The sequence below is a fragment of the Lycium barbarum genome, chromosome 8 (genome assembly GCF_019175385.1).
Source record: "Lycium barbarum isolate Lr01 chromosome 8, ASM1917538v2, whole genome shotgun sequence".
Lineage (NCBI taxonomy): Eukaryota > Viridiplantae > Streptophyta > Magnoliopsida > Solanales > Solanaceae > Lycium > Lycium barbarum.
The window spans coordinates 1,972,617-1,990,578 of record NC_083344.1 but is presented as its reverse complement, the minus strand read 5'-3'; the positions used below and the strand labels follow the sequence as shown (position 1 = coordinate 1,990,578).

The 17,962-nt window shown below is 36.5% G+C and overlaps 2 long non-coding RNA genes across 9 annotated transcripts in view; one reads left to right on the top strand and one right to left on the bottom strand.

Moving 5' to 3' along the window:
- The first annotated feature begins 226 nt into the window (after positions 1 to 226).
- On the top strand, positions 227 to 6,775 carry LOC132605648 (uncharacterized). 4 transcript variants are annotated; one of them, XR_009569281.1, is made up of 7 exons: positions 229 to 523; positions 984 to 1,040; positions 1,801 to 2,321; positions 2,928 to 3,709; positions 5,296 to 5,436; positions 5,555 to 5,781; positions 6,441 to 6,775. It is a non-coding gene; the product is annotated as an uncharacterized LOC132605648 (long non-coding RNA). The 4 variants fall into 4 exon arrangements; XR_009569280.1 differs by having other exon boundaries at positions 227 to 523; positions 984 to 2,321; positions 2,928 to 3,093; XR_009569278.1 differs by having other exon boundaries at positions 227 to 523; positions 984 to 2,321.
- A 2,124-nt stretch (positions 6,776 to 8,899) lies between these two features.
- The window catches only part of LOC132605645 (uncharacterized), a 37,183-nt gene continuing 28,120 nt past the window's right edge, over positions 8,900 to 17,962 (bottom strand). Inside the window, exons 1-5 of one of the 5 annotated variants that reach the window (XR_009569276.1) lie at positions 16,622 to 17,956; positions 15,287 to 15,484; positions 12,568 to 12,690; positions 9,416 to 9,540; positions 8,900 to 9,163 (exon numbers count right to left, since the gene is read on the bottom strand). This is a non-coding gene — a long non-coding RNA (uncharacterized LOC132605645). Of the gene's footprint in view, positions 9,164 to 9,415; positions 9,541 to 12,567; positions 12,691 to 12,883; positions 13,111 to 15,286; positions 15,485 to 16,621; positions 17,957 to 17,962 lie in introns of those variants that run through there. The other 4 variants (XR_009569277.1, XR_009569274.1, XR_009569275.1 and 1 more) reach the window with 4 other exon arrangements.

The following is a 17,962-nucleotide window of genomic DNA, read 5'->3' as shown; positions in this document are numbered from 1 at the left end:
CAATATATGACTATCATCCTACATATATTATTTAAGTGCATGCAAATGTGAAGTGACACGTTTTTGGAAGTGTGGGATAAGGGGTGGTTCCCATAATTTACAGAAGAAATTAGTGACTAATGCTTTCAGATAAAGTCATGAATATCTTTATGTAGGGGGTCGTATCATAAGGAGGCAAATGTTAAGTGATGGGCCCTTATGTTCCAAGAGAATAAAGGAAAGGATATACACACTTGAGATATGATTTCTTTTTTCTCACTTCTAATATAGAAACTTTCATTTTATATTACATAGTCACGTAGAGAAGTGGTATGCAGCTTGTTTTTTTTTTCACAATAAGTAGCAACGAAAATCTCATATTATGGCAGCGATGTGTGTTTCTGTTTTTGGAGAAAGAAAAGTATAATTTTCCTCAAGAATAACGTAAAGGTTATACCACGTTTGTTTCCTCCGGGCAATAGCAAATCAGAGATTTGTTTGAAGTAAAGCCAAAATGGAAGAATAGTATTTCTTGGCATACAAGGTAAGAATCCTCCTCTCCTCAGTATATTTAAATTCAACCCATTCATAGTTAAATTGTGATACGGGAATTACTAAATTGATTGCGGGAAATTGGATAAATTGTTATTGTTATCATGTGGACTGTTTGGTGGTTGAATTGTTTGGTGTACAGGAATATCGTGGATTGGCTGTAGTGGTTGTCGTTATTATATTATGGATATACGGAAATAAAGAAGTATATACTAGCATTGGCATCCGAATGTATATTGGGCTGTTTTGGGAGTAATTTAAGAATGGATTTAATTCTAGTTTGATATGAAATTGTTGGTATTGTTGTTGTTGGTATTTTTATTGATGTTTGGCTAAGTGGGAATTTCGAGGATTGTTAAGTTTAAAGGGGAAATGCTGCCCAATTTTCTCTAGAATTTACGACGCGTTCTTATTATCGATTAACTAATGTTAATACAAATTCTCCCGTGAAGGTAACGACGTGACATTGGGGGAGGGCAAGTGAACGATAACATAGCTAAACGACAAAGGTGTGTGAGGCTAGTCCTTCTTTCTAATGGCATGAATCCTATAGCATGAGTTCTTTTCCTTTTCATGAGTTCCTATTTTCCGGAAAGCTAGAAGCCTAAGTCCATAAATGTCTATATAAGATAAGAGATATGATATGATGATGCCTTATTGATAATGATGCTATTTATTGCTTACACTCACCTTATGTACTAATTCCTTTAAGGTGAGGCAGAATGTCAATAATTGCTCCATAATGAAATCGGGGGATCACGACCTTACGCCATCCCGATAGAGTATAGTTGATCTTGAGTCTTATGCCTGTACTATGATAAGCATATTATGATAAGCATATTATTACAAGTATTTTTGATGAGCATGTCATGATCATATTACACCGCGCCTAGTTGGCCGGGCAGTCACCGCCAAGGCGGGCAGCTATACGGATACACCATGACCTTTTGGCATGGGCAGACACCACTAGTGGGGGACATGAGACGGTACCCCGGATGCGGGAGGCCTGGACGCGGGCTAATGTTATTGATTATCACACCGTTCCGATATGGACGGGCAGCTTGCATATTATGCATATATGAGATTATGATGAGTATGAGTAAGACATCATGCATTACTTCTTTTATGATTGTCATTCAGATCCAGATGTTTCATATTGATGTTCACATTATATTATCACTGTCTTTCTTCCTTGTTTATGCCTCTCATACTCAGTACAATGTTCGTACTGACGTCCGTTTTCTTTGGACGCTGTGTTCATGCCCACAGGTAGACAGGGAGGTGAGCTTGGTGCAGACCCTTAGTAGCTGTCAGCTGATTGAGAGCACTCCATTGTCCGGAGGTGCTTATGATTCGTCTTTTGGTATATATGCATATTTTGGGCACGACGGAGTCTTGTTCCGTCTATATGTTTAGTATGTCAGTAGAGGCTCGTAGATACGCAGTGTGGGTCAGATGGTCTCACAAGATGTTATTATTATGTATATATTATTTTGATGGCCGGGAGGCAAATGTATATAAGTATTTAGGTTTCTATATAAAATATGATTTTCCTACAATTCGTGTATAAAATTGGTAAAAGAGCATTAAATGAGTAAGATGAGTATTAGAGCGAGTGGTGCTCGGTGGCTAGCCCCGGGTACCTGTCACGGTCCCTAGCTGGGTCGTGACATTATCGCAATTTCATAACGACACAAACGGAGGAGGAGTTACCACAAAATACTCTCAAATCCTTGAAGGTTCTGCTTTTGATCCATTTCAATCTGTTCCTGAAATATTACATAATGGAGGTAAAAATTCTTAGAGGTGGACTCTGTTTGATTACTCTTTTTGTGCTTTTCTTTACCTTGAGTTATGTTCTGGATGAGAAGATACTGATTATTTAAAAAAAAAAAAAACTGGTAAGTATGAGAAGATACCGATATATTAGAGAAGTCGTATAGAGGTTTGTTGTTGATGATTAATAATTTCTTTTTCTGAATTGAGTTTCTTATCTCTGGTGGAAAAAATAAGTTTCTTATCTCTAGGTTTGTTTCTATGCACATTGTCACTTTTACATAGTGCAGTGGGGGTGGATGGGTTTTTCTAGAGAAATAGTACAACAAATTGGGCTAAATCAAATAAGAGTTAAGCGGGAACTTCATATTCTTAACTTGACATTATCCTTTATTCTTTTAGCTTTTCGATTTAATTAATGGTAATGGTAGAAGACAAAACACAAAATTAAATGGTAATGGTAGAAGACAAAACACAAACCAGGGTAAATTTTCATTTTTACATATAGACTATATCTTTCCATGGTCTAATGCTTATTTAGATTAACCAATTGTATAAATTCTATAATAAGATTTTGAAGCATCTACATCTCTGATCAGCTGTTGCTTCTTCCAGTGCAGACCTGCATGATGCAGTTTAGAGTGAAAAGTATGGATTGACAGATAAATTACGAGGATACATTTTCAAACTAGAGGTAGAGTCTCTGACCGCGTGCATAAGCGCTCAGGCGTGTGACAAAACTTAAGATGCATTTTTTTAGGCTCAAAGTTTGGCACAAGAATTTTGGTAAGGAACTTTTAATACCTCTGTTTCTTTGGGCAGTTTATGCATATTAGAATTGATACATTGATTAAAATCAGTCTTCTTTTTGTACAAAGGAAAAATTGCCACACACTCTTTTAGAGGCATTTTTTTCTTATTGAGTTTTTCATCTAACTTTGTATTTATATATAATGAGATTAATTGAGATGTGTGTTGTAGACACTATCGTTGGTTCATCTACGCTTGAGGTATTAGATTCTTTGGCTTTTTATCTTAGTAATTTTCTGGGAAACATTTTTGAATAAGACACCTACTCAGTGTCAACAGAGATAGTCTTGATAGATTGCTGAGAGATGCATCTTTGCATATACAGTATAAGACACGGTTGTCGGGAATCATTTGATTCTTTACTTACATGAGGCAGAATAGAATCTACATTAAAAAGCATTCTAGCAGGTTGTCCAGGCTTAGATTGCCCAGATAGTGGGGACAACACAACAAAACATATATTTGGTGAAGTAGTACTAGTATGGGGAAGCAATGGGTGATGATCTCCAAAGGCTATATCTTGATGGCAACAGATTGCAGGGCAGATTCATATGGAGTTATAACAACAAATATGGACAGTGATGCTTTAGAAGTGAGTTAATAATACTCTTTTGAAAAGTAGATGGCGCTTTTTCATTTTTACAGGATCTGTTATTAGTGGGTATGGGATCGACGTGGTTGCTTCCTGAAATTCTAATTCAATGTATCTATACAAATCCACGTGTCTTTACTGCATCAATTTAATAGCCACCTCATTAATTTTGTAACTAACAGTCATCATCATAATCCACCCCATCTTCTTCGCGTTGGTTAGTTCATCACCGCTTCAATTTCTGATTTGTGTTTTTATAAATACTTTTGATGCATTCACTGTTTATTGCCTTATTCTGTCTTCTGAGAACGAATATTGAATTTTGCACATTCAACTCTTGCTGAATAGTTAAAAGTATCAAGATAAGCATAGGCAAGCTTTCTAATATATACTTGGATGTAACCGTGCTTGGGTAGCAGACCATGGAGATAAAATGGGCTTGGACGGTGGAGCTTGCTCAGCTGCGTGTGTCTCCATGTAGTTATACGGTAGTTTAAGTGCAACGAGAATTTTTGGAACTTGGCAGGGTTTCTAGAAAATGATAGGTAAAGTATTAATACTTGAAATTTTAATGTCCAATAGAAGGATATTGAAGATAAGTACAATGACAAAGGTTCTGTGGCACATTCGGTTTCAGTAAAGTGTATCTGTTTGACTCCAACCAGATTCCAATGAGATTGCGTTCTTAATAAAATGGAAAAAGCTAGCGTTATTTCCACTTCCAATAGAAGTCATTTACCTGCAAAATCTAAGTCTGTTCATATTGTGTTAAAGTAATCAATTTTAGGTTGCTAAATTGTTTATGGTTGGCTGCATATTCTGTTTTGCTAGCATCATATTCAAGTGACCAGATTCAATTCTTAATCTTAATTTTTTTATGCTGTTGTGGCGTAGTAGGTTTAAAATTTTAAATGACACCAAAATGGTTATCAGTAATGTATTACAGAGCTTTATCCTCTGAAGAAGTGAGAATTTACTCACTATATTTGAGAATCGTTGAGATCTTTATTCCTTAATTTCTTAATTTCATATAAAGGACTTGATCAATAAAATATGGTTGGGAGGTTTTTAATTAGCCGAGTTGGACAGTAATGAAGAGCATTGAGTTATGTTAAGATGTTTGACTTGCAAGACTTTTTCTGTGCATGAAGACACTAAATTGAAATGAGAGAAGTAGATCCATTCGATAACTCATGGAGCCACATATCTTGCTCTGCTGGCATTCTTTCTCCAAGGTTTTAGTTTCCAAGAGGTTAAAAAAACTTAGAACAGTAGTACTTCCTAGAATGTCTCCAAAAGGAGTGAAGTTTCGAATGTGTTCTTAAAGAGCATAAATAATAAAAAGGAAAAAAAAGAAGATACCTACCTACTGTGATGTATCGATGATTCCCAATAACATCTCCAATTGTTTTCATGTATGTTTGTTTTTTCACTTTGGGTTTTATCCATCCTCTACAATGTTTTAGCCTATGATATTCTAATTTAACCCTCTTGAAAGCTGCCTCACTCTCAGTTGCTCTATCCCCCTTAGCTCTTTTCTTTCTTTCCTTTACCTCTAATTTAGATTTTTTTCCTTTCAATTTCAGGATTAACTGAGCAGCCAGTTAAAAACTTGGCAAAGAAACTGTAAGAGGCGGAAGATTATGAAGCATATATACTAGAGTATTACCGAAGACTTAAAGAGTTCTTGATCGGAGATTCTTCACTGCGGCATTTGTAACTATTAGGTAGTTTTATTGCCCTTGAGCTCAATATTATGCATGTTCTTCTCCTTTTCTAATAACTTCTTATAAGAGAAGTCAAAAATAGATGTATTTAAGTTATGATTTCTGTCCCATATCGTAGAATGAGCACCTATGCAATGTTGGGGAGTACCAAGCAATCAACCCCCTGCCCTTCATTACCTACTATCAGAAGGTTGGCAACATTGTCAAGGATGAGACGGTCTTCTTAACAGCTGTTCTATTACTAGGATATTCTTTTCCGTTATAGCATACATTTTCAAGTACTGTTATGTGCATATGAAATGGATTCTGCATCATTTAGCCCCAGAACACTCATCTCCTTCAAGGGTAAGTGTTTTTTGTACTTCATGCTTTGATTTCTCTCCTAACCGTATTTTATTTGCTCCTGTTGTGGCACAACTGTGTGTTCTAGGGACAATTCTTTGTGGTTTGTGCCAACTATTTTCAATTTTGACGTGTTATGTATGACATTCTCTATCCATTTCTTTTGGTTGTTAAGCTTGACCTTTGTAAAGCTCTTACTTCTTGAAGTCATCTTTTGCCATTATTTTTTTGTCCTATTGGTTCGTTAGTGATCTATTTCCTTTCTTATGAATTTAGGTGCAACTGCATTAGGCACATTTGCATTTACCACTCATTTACTGAAACTCATTACAATTTTCAACATGCTATTCTGTTTTGCACTTACTCTGTTATGGAACTCGCTTTAAAGCATTAGAGGCATGTTGTTGTGAAGGATAGAAGTCCTTCGTTCCGTTGTCGATTTGTTCTTGTGAGGTGTATTTAAATTAGTTACTTTGAGAATGAGAAAAAAAAAATAGAGGGCCAAACCAGCTATTTGAAATTGGTAGACGTTTTAGAGTCACGTGGTGTATCGTCATGCACAGTTTGAACAAAAGGGGATTGCATTGCCATTTGAGACCATTTCTATATATTTTTCTGTTCCGCAGAGTTTTTCGGTTGATAAATAGCATTTTTCTTTACAGAGCTGGAGTAGAGATATCAACATGGGCAGCGAGTAAGGCTAGCAACGAATCCCAACTCTTGCGAATTTGTCTTGAGTGTTGGTGTGGAGATTGGATGCATCAAGTATTTTCTATTATGCAGGTTAAAGCGGGCATAACATAATGTAAGGCTTTGGGTGCTTTGTTTCTTTTATAAGTACACATTTCCTTGAAGGGAAATTTCCACTTTGTTAAAGCTAGACTCCAGAATTATATTGCTCATTCACCTTTTTTGACCAAATACCGACAATCCAATGACTTGGTTGTTCACTTTAACTTTTTACATAATGGAGGGGTACACAGATATTCCTTTGTTATTTAGACGTGTTGTTGTATCATTTTATTATATATGAAATTATATGGTTCGTGCTGTTTTATCATGTAGAACCAATATATTTAATGACACACTTGCGCACAGGCAACACTCATCTAGTTCCTACTATATAAAGGGGCTAGAAGAATGAGAAAAGATGAAGACACAAATTTGGAAGCATTTGCAAAATAGCAACTTTGAAATCTCTCTCCCAAATTATCATATGCAAAATGCCAAAGAAGTAAACTCGTTCAGTATTTATGGTACTAGACTACACAAGTCACCCTTCGAGTCACAAAGTACCTTCCACTTGATCTTTCAAAATTCAAGGGCACTATTGTTCTTTTGATCGAGAAATATATGCCGATACTAGAATGCTAAAATCTTTAATTATACACATCATGACATCAACATCAATTGGAACATGCATGGGGTTTTATGATTTATTGAGATTAATGCGTATAATCAAAGGAGTTAGCATATTAAGTGATCAACTTATCTACGTAATGGGCGCTTGAGGACACATGCATAAACTTTTCTAATATGTAAGTCGAACATATCCCAAAGGAACATTTTTAAGTGCTCAATCAGAACATATTGTAATTCGAATATCTAAATAAAATTTACTGACAAGTTTAATCGGATGTCGATATATTCCACGTTAGCATTAATACTGAAAACTTTTATGACCACAATGTTGAAATTGAAAATTTATCATGTAGGCATTTAGCCGTAGGTTTTGGGACCTAAATTTCAAGTTTTAATTTAACAAGAGTATTAGTTTATGAAATCTGCACAAAATTTTATCTTGAAATTCGAAATTATCCAAAAAGTAGGATTTCAAATTATGATTTCAAAATTCTTTAAATGCTAAACTTGACCTATAAGTTTATAATTTGCAAACAAAAACCCATAATTTTAATTTAATCCACATGAATTTTTTTTCTCAGTCCACATGGCAAAAAAGCCCGACTCAAACCCAAACCTAAATTAACCCTTACTAACACCTATTCTCTTTTAATTAAATTAGAAGTTCACTCTCTCTGAGAAAAATTGACCCATCATTCGTGTCTTCTTTTTCCTCCTCTGAGGCGAAGTTCATGAGGATTTTCTTAACTACATTATGTAAATGTTGTCTTTTTTGCAATCTTCACTCAAGTCACTTCTGGAATGTAAGGGTCACCAGTGGATGGCCCAGCTCTACTGTTCCCACCATTAGTTTTATTTTTTGGTCTTCCTTTTGCCTTCTTACATGAATTTTCAGTAACAATGTCATGATAATCATCATCATCTGCCTCCACGTTATAGTCGGGATCATTGAAATCTTGATTCTCGACCTGACCCTCCACATTAACTACTCCATTCCCTTCATCCTCACTTTTTTTTCAGTAGCATCTACACCATTATTCAAAGCACTAGTTCCTTGAAATACCCCATTCAAAGGGTCCAACCACTCCTATAGAAGACACAAATAAAAAAAATACTAAGCCACACATGTCGTTCTTCGATTCAAAACACAAATATATACATTGAGAGATGGACCACTTTTTTTGAGATGCAATAGCCAACGGTAAAGAAACAAAAAAAAAACACTTACCTCGCTTTCTCTAATGTTCCGCAAAGCCGACATAGTGGTCCATTTTCGCCTTAATTACATGAGCATTGTAGAAAACATAGATCAACTTCAATGACACTTGAAGAAAAAGCATGCATTGCTGCCACTATATGTGTAAAATAGATATCCTAAATTGACCAAATTACTAAATATATAATTCTAAAAGAAGCTTAAATACTACTCCCTCTATCCCATAATAAGTGTCACTTTAGCCAAAATAATTTATTCCATAATAAGTGTCACTTTAAAAAATCAAAACGTAAATTGATTAGTTTTTCCAACTCTACCCTTAGACAAAAAGTGACAAGTTTATTTATTAAAGACAAAAGACCACATAGTAACTTGGTATATAAGGGTAGTTTAGTAAATTTTATATTGCATTATTGGTTTCTTAATATGCATGATTTTGACTAGGTGACACTCATTATGGGACAGAGGGAGTAACATATTATATATGGGGCAGAGGGAGTAGCGTATTATAGACTAACGAAAGTATAGTACTACAATATCATAAGAGAATTAAATAAAGACTACGGGAAATCTACTCAAAAAAAGATAATGAATGTCTACTGGAATGACAAAACAACAACAAATCGCTAATACTTTTCTATTTTGATTTTCTTATAAATTATTGAATGAGGGTCTTTTTTCTCCACAGTCCCTTGTTTTCTTCGTGTGGTTTTTCTGCACCTCTATTGCGTTTTCCTCAATTTCAATTGCAGCAATAGTTCCAACTTCATGCATCTCTTCAGCAATTGCGCTTTCAAACAATCATGCCTGTAATGAAGTACGAAATTTATTGGATTATCAAGTATTTTATAACTAAACTGTAAGTAGTAACATTTTGGGTGAACAAATAATATCATATACTACCAATTTTGCAGCTCGTTTGCTTTTTGAAATGTCGGGTTGATCAACACACCGCTAATATGAGTGTAGATATCCTCACAACAAACAAATAAAGTTTGGCATAGATGTAATTCATAAAGAACTAATTGTGAATGTAAAAAAAACTTTTCGATATATTACCTTGATAGGTCAACCCTTTCACGTCACAAAATGCTACGACAGGTTTTGTATCTATCAGTTTTTGTAGTATTTCCCCATCTTTTTCAGCTAGCTCACCCCACAAGGTCACAATTCTATGCTCATACCTAAAAGTATCAATGGATTATGTATTAGTTGCAGGAAATAAGCAAACATTCTTATATGCTTGGAGCTACAAAAACGCAATCACTAATTGTAGTTGGTTATTTCTTTCAAACTAATTTATATGCTAGGAGCTACAAAAACACAATCACTAATAGGATACTTAAGAGTCTCTATAAGTCCTCAGTTTTAGCAGAGAGATCCAAGGCTTGTATTGCTGATTCAGCTAATGGTTAGCACTTAGCAACTTGTTTTGCTGATTCAGCTAGTCCTAAGCTTGGATCATAACTGTGGACTGGAAATGCAACTTGTTTCAATCTTGCCATTATAATAGAATTGTGTCTACATTGGAAGCATAGAACCATTTGTCAAGTCATTCCTATTCTGATTTTTTTGAAAGCTGGTCAAACTTTGCTTTTGTGAGATGTTTACTCATATTTCGGTTTCAACATTCACTATAGTTCTTATTGTAGAGATGTAGTTGCTGGGGGAATTTGGTTTCGACTTAGCCTATCATCCTCCTTTTTGCAAAATGTTTAGCACGTATAAGGGCGCTTCAGTTTCATGATTTATTACATAGAGTGATTTTTTTAATATTCAGGTACCAGTACGATGTCAATGCTCCTGGTATTTGAACTTAAATAGATCTGTGACTAATGCCAATACAATTTTTTTTTTATAAGGGTATCTCATGCCAATACAATATTTCAAGCTTATGCCAGCTGGAATAATCTCAGCATGTTAAGGAATCCTACCAGGCAAATCTTCTTACTTTAATTCATATTCTAGCTTGGTATCAATTTCTTCATTATGAAACACTCACGTTTGTACTGGCCATGGAGTACTTAAACAGATCTCTTAATCAACTTAGATTCAACCCTGACTTCAAACATCATCCCAGGTGTGCTAAGATGAACTTGCTACATATATGTTTTGCAGACGATCTTATCCTATGCTGCCAGGCTGACTTGGTATCCATCAGACTTATCCTAGAGAGGTTTGAGCACTTCTCTAGTGTTTTAGGGCTAAAGGCAAATCTAGAAAAAAAGTTCACTTAATGTTGCTGGGATATCATTGGAACTTCGAGAACAAATTTTGGCTGAGATGCACTTCGCGCCTGGAGAGTTACCTTTCAAATACCTGGGAGTGCCACTCTTTTCTAAGAAGCTAACAATCAGTCAGTGTATGCCTCTATTTGAGAGGATTGTTGCAAGAATCAAATGTTGAAGCACGAAATTTTTGTCATATGGAGGAAGAGTCCAATTAATCAAAAGTGGCTTGTTTGATATGCAAACATATTGGGCCCAGGTGTTCCTACTACCAAAAAAGATACTCACTCTGGTCACGAGTATATGCAGGAATTTCCTCTGGACTGGCTCAAATGAATATACAAGAAGACCTCCTATCAGTTGGGATACTATGTGCCAACCCAGAGCAACAGGGCGACTGAACATTATCAAACTTTTTTCTATGGAACAAAGCAGCAATATATAAACTCCTGTTGGCAGTAGTAAAAAAGAAAGAGAAGCTATGGGTTTTGTGGGTTCATATGCATTATAGAAATAATGCTGAATGGTCATTAGTGGACACAACAAAACAGGCTAGTTGGCTCATAGGGAAAGTGTTTGATGCTAGGAATTGGCTTGATGCTGATGCAAATCCTAACCTTGCTATTGACAGCTACACTATGCAGGGCAAATTCAGCATAAAGGAAGCGTACAAAGATCTGTTGCCAAGGTATCCTAGAACTGAATGGAAGAAGTTGTATTTGGCAAAGGGCATGCTGCCTAGGCACCAATTTGTGCTATGGCTAGCATTGCACAAAAGGTTGTCTACTGTCGACAGATTGAGCAGCTGGGGAATTCAAGTGCCAGTTGATTGTGTTCTCTGTGGCACCACTACCATGGAAACACACGACGATCTATATTTTGGGTGCACTTATTCCAAAGGCATTTGGCAACAATTGGTAAGATGGAGAGGTACACGCTGGCAGGTGGAAGGCTGCGCGCAAGAGGTGCATTGGGTGAACTCACAGGTGTGACATAATAGAGCAAAAGGAGATATACTAGCCTTTATATTTGCTGCAGCAGTCTACCAGATATGGATGGAGAGAAATGGCAGAAGGCTTCAACAACGGTGTCGAGATGCTACGTTGATTGTTAGAGACATTATTCTGCAAGTGTTTATCAAGGGGCAAAGAATGGTTCACGGGAATACCATACTAGAAGCTCTCAATAGTTTTCCATGTTAAAAGGCTCCTATGCTGCTACATGATGAGGTATAGCCATGGATCTTCCTACAAAGGGCCATGGCTAGACTGCTGATAGTTTTTTTAAGCAATGGGTTGCCTTATAGGAATTTGTTGAATTTGGTTTATACTTGAGGGTACTGATTCTAGAGTCCCATAAGTCTGTCTGTACATACACTTGTTCAATGGTTGAAATAAAATTGTTACTTCGACCAAAAAAAAAAGGATCATTACTTACAATAAAAAGTTCTCTCCATCTACCTGCTGTTACTTGTGCGTATACATGAGATATTACCATGTTTTGATTCCAAGCCACTGAATATCTTAACACATTGTTTGAATAATTCAAGAAACTATTCAAACTAAAAATCCAATTACTGTGCTTCATGAGATATTGTATTAGATATCTAGTATAATCCTCCTCCTACTGTTAGTAAAGTATCCCTATTTTTTAAAATTTTATTTGACAGGATGCAGTTTCACCAACTGGAGGAAGCAGGTCCATCATTGATGTTCATCACAGAAGAAATTATTTCTTTATCCCACAAAATAAAACTGGTCAGGACATTTTCATAAAAGCCACAGAAATAAGGGGACTACCTAGCATAATTAAAATGCCCTCCGGAGATGGCAAGCAAATTAAAGTACGTGTTGCGAAAAATATGCTGGATTCACATTTGAAAGCAAGTCTTTTTGAAAAAGGCAATACAATGGTGACAATAATCATAGTAGCCGCAGAGGTATATCTTTAAGATAAAGGGAATAAAAAGCTGTAACGACATACCAATATAAATGCCTTTCTCTGCCTGATTCTCTTCTTCTCATTCCTCCGCTTGACACTTCCTTCATTGGGATTGTTTGGACTTATAGGTTCACCGGGTGGTATATTTTACCCATGCATACGGACCTAAATTCCAAAAAGAAAAGAAAAAACTTCTAACTTCTTTTCATTCTATCAAATCCAAAAGTCAATAAAAATCATAGCCGAAAATATTTTTAGGGAATGTTTTCCTTTTCTAGTGTGTGGTTAGTTTGAATAGTTGGAGGAAAAAAAATCTCCAAGGAAAATGTTTTCCACCAAAAGAAGGGAAGTGACTTACATCACTTCATGACAAAGTCAGCTTCTTTACAATCCCAACACTTCGACATTTGTGTGACTTGTGAATGTGAACACTCAAGAAAATCATCAAAACGACATCCTCATGTTCCAATCCCCCACCTCGTACCATTACAATCCCAACTAAACCCAAGAAAATGATCAAATACTCTTGTCCCAAATTAGTTGTCATATTTCGCTTCTTGAAAGTCAAACTATGCAAACTTTGACCTACATTTTAAGATATATTTTCCATCAAATTGACATGAGAAAAGTTGCAACTTATATGTTATCATTGTCATAAAAAGCAAAAAAACAAAAAAGTTGCAACTTATGGTTGGGACGGAGGGAGTAAATGATTTCTCCAGCTAAAATATTTCCTATGGAAGACACTTTCTATGTAAAAGATATTTGTCTATACCAAAAGCACCCCAAAAAAATCGTAATTTGCATAGCGAAATGCCCAAATCTGAAAATGGAATAAAACCTTAAACCCTAGGTTGCAAATCAACCAGGTAGGATCTTCACGATATATGATGAGTTATCCATCAGACTTGTAAAAGAAAGAGATTAGTTATCCAGCAGTAGCCCGTATTTCAATGGATACAAATGATAAAACCATTCATGAGGGTTTCATCAAAATGCAGAAAATCATGACATGTGAGTTGAATATAATAACGAATAAGATAATTACACCTCTCGACCTATTTGAACACATTAACCCAGGGACACTTGTTTGTATAATTAATAACAAAGAGAATGCTAAGTAGTCTCCAATGGGGGAAAAACAGTTTCTTAAAATGAACAGACATATGAGACTAGTGTGGCAGAATATGTTATTAAATTATAAATATATTGGTATTGAATTATAAACCAGATAAAAAATGCAGGCCCAACAGAGGTTCCCAGCTAAACGGCGCACATTCTTACACGAGAAATGGCAGAGAAGAGAAGGAACTAGGTACTAGATAGGTCAAGACTTTAAAAAGACCCTTCCCTCAGTTAAGAGTTCAATGTCATCCGTGGAATGAAGACACACCGACACCATCCATCCACACACCCCTACCTGCCTACCTCCACACCCACCCCCCACCCCCACTTACCCCACCTCCCTCATGCCTACCACCACCACCAGAAGTTACACTCCGATTCTAAAAACTTCAAAGTGTTTTGCTTTAAATATATCTAAATGCTCTTAAAATGACATTTTCCAACTTTGCCTACCAAACACAAGAAAATGGGTAGACAACTCACTTCTTTTCCGTGGAAATTTTTTTCCCTCATACCAAATACACCCAATAACAAAAGCAACCAAAAACATCATAGTAATTTGCACATCCTGTGGAAGACACTTTCTATGTAAAAGATATTTGTCTATACCAAAAGCACCACAAAAAAATAGTAATTTGCATAGCGAAATGCCCAAATCTGAAAATGGAATAAAACCTTAAACCCTAGGTTGCAAATCAACCAGGTAGGATCTTCACGATATATGGCGAGTTATCCATCAGACTTGTAAAAGAAAGAGATTAGTTATCCAGCAGTAGCCCGTATTTCAATGGATACAAATGATAAAACCAATTCATGAGGGTTTCATCCCAATGCAGAAAATCATGACATGTGAGTTGAATGCTAAGTAGTCTCCAATGGAGAAAAAAAAATTCTTAAAATGAACATACATTCAATAATTCTACTCATTCCTTTTTGTCCCTCATTTTCACTTCCTTCTTGGGAGGGTGGGGGCTGGAGGGCCAGATTGAGACTAGTGTGGCAGAATATGTTATTAAATTATAAACATATAGGTATTGAATTATAAACCAGATAAAAAATGCAGGCCCAACAGAGGTTCCCAGCTAACATCGCACATTCTTACACGAGAAGTGGCAGAGTAGAGAAGGAACAAGGTACTAGATAGGTCAAGACTTAAAAAAGACCCTTACCTCAGTTAAGAGTTCAGTGTCATCCATGGAATGAAGACACACCAGCACCATCCATCCACACACCCCTACCTGCCTACCTCCACCCCAACCCACCACCCGCCAACCCGCTCCACACCCACACCCACCCCCACTTACCCCACCTCCCTCACGTCTACCACCACCACCAGAAGTTACACTCCAATTCTAAAAACTTCAAAGTGTTTTGCTTTAAATATATCTAAATGCTCTTAAAATGACATTTTCCAACTTTGCCTACCAAACACAAGAAAATGGGTAGAAAACTCACTTCTTTTTCGTGGAAATTTTTTTCCCTCATACCAAACACACCTAATAACAAAAGCAACCAAAAACATCATAGTAATTTGCAGAACGAAATGCCCAAATCTGAAAATAAGCATAAAACCTTAAACCCTAGTCCAAAACCGTAGGCTGCAAATCTAGTATAAAATAGGAAAATGAAGATTAACCTGGAGGTCTCAAGCTAAGTTGCGCGGACTCTTCACTTTCGTTGCCGCACCCGCTTCGGATTCTCTAACAATGCACTACTTTTGGAGTATCAGACACGCACCCGACGATATTTTTGAAGAGTCCGTGCAACTTAGGTCTCAAGCAAGCTCTTTTACGTTTAGGTTTGCTACTGGGTCTTCACTTTGGAAAACGAGTATCTGTAAATGATTTCAAAAGCTAAAATATTTCCCATGGACGACACTTTCTATGTACTCCCTACGTTTCAATTTTATTTGTCTTACTTTCCTTTTTAGTCCGTTGCAAAAGAATGTCTCTTTCATTTTTTGGCAACTCCTTAATTCCAAATTTCCAAATGACATGCTTAAACCACAAGATTAAACAACATTTTGGTACATTACTTTAAGACCACAAGATTCAAAAGACATTCTTAAACTCTGTGCCAAGTCAAAATAGACAAACAAATTGAAACGGTCAAAGATATTTGCATAACGAAATGCCCAAATCTCAAAATGGCATAAAATACTAAACCCCAGGTTGCAAATCAACTACTATAAAATAGGACGATGAAGATTAACCTGGAGGTCTCAAGCTAGCTCTTCAACTTTGGTAATCGACTATCAGTTAAGCTGTGAAAAGCACAACTGAATGGTGGAATTCATGGAACCCTAAATCGGAAAGTCTTATATTTTAATGACTAAGCTCCTATGAAAAATGTTTTCCTTAAAAATTTGGCATAAAACCACACTAGCACCATCCATCCACACCCCCTACCAGCCTACCCCAACCACCACCCATATCCACCTCAACCCCCCCACTGCTTACCCCACCTCTTATATGCCTACCCCCACCACGAAGTTACACTCCGAATTAAAAAACTTCATAGTGTTTTGCTTTGAATATATGCGACTGCTCTTAAAATGACATTTTTCAACTTGAGTACCAAACAAAAGAAAATCACTTATTTCCCGAGAAAATATTTTCTTGGAAACCATTTCCCCTCATACCAAACACACCCTCTATGTTGTAAAAGATATTCGTCTATACCATAATTAGCAGATTGAAACGCCCAAATCTAAAAATGAGATAAAACCTTAAACCCTTGTCCAAAACCCTAGGTTGCAAATAACTGTAAAGAGTGTAAAGAGTTTATATACAACTATGGGGCTAAACCGGGTAACAAACTCAAAATATGTGTTATGTGGCGTAAATATATTCTCCCAGTAGACATAGAGCGTAATTTTTATTCGTCTATATCAACAGCACCCAAAAATACTTAAATGTTGTAAGTCAATAATAAAAACTGATTATAACTGAAAAATGAAGATTATTAATACCCGGAGATATTGTTGTCGCCGGAGAGTTGAATGCGGATACGGGCCGGGTCGATAAGAGTGCTCTTGAAAAAACGGGTCGGATTATTGATCTTAGGGCTCCGAAACCCATTTTTGTAGCTGTGATTTCGCGTGGGAGAGATGATTTCTGTGGAAATTTTTTCCCTCATACCAAACACACCCAATAATAAAAGCAACCAAAAACATCATAGTAATTTGCAGAACGAAATGCCCAAATCTGAAAATAAGCATAAAACCTTAAACCCTAGTCCAAAACCGTAGGCATCTACTATAAAATAGGAAAATGAAGATTAACCTGGAGGTCTCAAGCTAGCTCTTTTACATTTAGGTTTGCTACTGGGTCTTCACTTTGGAAAACGAGTATCAGTAAATGATTTCACAAGCGAAAATATTTCCTATGGACGACATTTTCTATGTACTCCCTCCATTTCAATTTGTTTGTCTTACTTTCCTTTTTAGTTCGTTTCAAAAGAATGTCTCTTTCCTTTTTTGGCAACTCCTTAATTCCAAATTTCCAAATGACATGCTTAAACCACAGGATTAAACAACATTTTGGTACATTACTTTAAGGCCACAAGATTCAAAAGACACTCTTAAACTCCATGCCAAGTCAAAATAGACAAACAGAGTGGGGGAAGCTATGGAGATTACTCATCTCCACTATGCTGATGATACTCTGATCTTTTGTGATGCTGACAGGGAGCAACTAAAGATTCTTAGGGTGATCTTTATCCTTTTTGAAGCAGTATCAGGTTTACACATAAACTGGAATAAAAGCTTCTTATATCCAGTAAATGAGGTAACTAATTTGCCCTCCTTGATTGAGGTTCTGGGAGGTAGATCTGGGGAATTGTCAACTGTTTATTTAGGCATGCCCCTTGGTGCTAAAAGCAGGTCCATAGGAATATGGAATGGGGTGGTTGAGAGATGTGAAAAAAGGCTAGTGAACTGGAAAAGCCAATATCTATCCTTTGGGTTTTTTTTTTTGGGGGGGGGGGGGGGGGGGGGGGGGGAGAGAGATTAACACTGATCAATAGTGTTTTGGATGCCATGCCCACATACATGATTTCCCTATTCCCCATTCCTAAGAGAGTTATTGAGAGATTGGATCTCTTGAGAAGGAACTTCCTTTGGAAGGGTAACAGTGATACTAAGAAGATCCATCTGGTTAAATGGGAGGCTCTAATAGGAAGCAAAAAGGCAGGGGGCCTGGAATCAAGAATTTGAAAGCTCAAAACCAAAGCCTTTTGATGAAATGGCTTTGGAGATTTGCTTCCAATGAACAATCCTTGTGGAAAGAGGTGATAAGTGTGAAATATGAAA